The sequence below is a fragment of the Notolepis coatsorum genome (genome assembly GCF_963971535.1).
Source record: "Notolepis coatsorum genome assembly, chromosome: 15".
Classification (NCBI taxonomy): Eukaryota; Metazoa; Chordata; class Actinopteri; order Aulopiformes; family Paralepididae; genus Notolepis; species Notolepis coatsorum.
The window spans coordinates 86,600,206-86,601,930 of record NC_140179.1 but is presented as its reverse complement, the minus strand read 5'-3'; positions in this window follow the sequence as shown (position 1 = coordinate 86,601,930).

The following is a 1,725-nucleotide window of genomic DNA, read 5'->3' as shown; positions in this document are numbered from 1 at the left end:
ATAATGTTTCCAAAAAAGCACCGGACTACGACGTAAGGTTAGACGTTTTATTTCATGCTCAAAAGCCCCTGGCTTGCACATCGCAGTCACGAAAGGGGCTAGCTCAACCAGTGCACTGTGCACAACAGCACACCAACCCAACTGACGTTACCACAACACTTGACGGTACTTCACAGCACTGTCGTAAGACCACCGTGCTGTCTTAAAGGCACAGTGTGCCTACCCAGATGCATACACAACATTGACGCGGCTTGACATACAAAGAAGTAATTATCACAATTAGCGTTTTTTTTTTGTCTGGTAAAAAATCTGTTTGGCTGGTAAAAAAAATCAGATACTCGCCAGTTGGCTGGTAAGCCAAAAAGTTAGTTTCCTCCCCTGTGTGTGTGTGTGTGTGTGTGTGTGTGTGTGTGTGTGTGTGTGTGTGTGTGTGTGTGTGTGTGTGTGTGTGTGTGTGTGTGTGTGTGTGTGTGTGTGTGTGTGTGTGTGTGTGTGTGTGTGTGTGTGTGTGTGTGTGTGTGTGTGTGTGTGTGTGTGTGTGTGTGAGAGAGAGAGAGAGACAGAAGTCAGAGGAATAACGACCTGTTATTCAATAGATTAAATTAGTTTAAGAATAAAAAAATAAATACATTTTAAGAGAATCTCAAATATATTATTTTATTTAAGTGTAGGCTATAGTTAATGTTTTATTTTTTACAGTTTTTGTATTTTTCTGACATGGGGGCTCAACAATAAATGACAATCAGAAATGTCAAGTTGCATGTTGTTATTCTAACCAGCTTAGACCCCGACGCTCTGCATCTTCTGGCCGCCTCAGACCTACTCCTATCCGAGCTCCGGGAGGGTCATCAAAGAGAAGTCGCCTATTCTCAGTCCTTGCCCCACAATGGTGGAATGAACTACCCACCCCAGTTAGGACAGCCGAATCACGTCCAATCTTTCGCCGTCGAATAAAGACGCACTTCTTCAACCATTATCTGAATAAAAAAAAAAATATCTAACCCTAACTAACCGTACTGTCATGCACTTGTCCTAATAAACTAACCTACACTGTAGCACTCAACACTTTGATGAACATTGTTGCTCAGCTGATAGAGTTGTGCCCTTCCTGATGGCTTGTCGTACAGAACTTGTTAGTCGCTTTGGATAAAAGCGTCAGCTAAATGACTAAATGTAGTTCTGTTGCATTTCCAATTTATTTATTTAAATTATAAATTGATCAGGTATCGATAAGGGAATCGATAAAGAATCGAATCGATAAGCAGAATCGATAATGGAATCGTATCGATAAAATCCTATCAATTCCCATCCCTAGATATGTATCGATACTTCGATATTTTTGACAACACTACATCATAATAACAAAGCCATGTCTGCTCCCTGTAGCTCACCTGGAGAAGGTGTTATGCATAAACCCATGGGAAAAGTAGCTCTACATATCGTTAAGAGAAACAGCTCCAAGCCGTTGAAGCTCTGTTGCTCAAAACTAGCTAGTGTGTTATAATCTTGGTTAATAAGACATAGATTGAAAAGTATCCGCTCGATTTGAAGTGATGAATTAAAAAAAAATTGCTCAACAAGACCTAAAGTCTGTGCCTGGTCACATTTCTCCTCTTACCCAGAGTGTTGTTTATCATCCAGGTAGTTTAATTGTGATTCTCCTAGTTTTGGATATTGTTTTATGCTGTAGAGATGTCTGCCATCACTCCAATACAATGGAGCTGA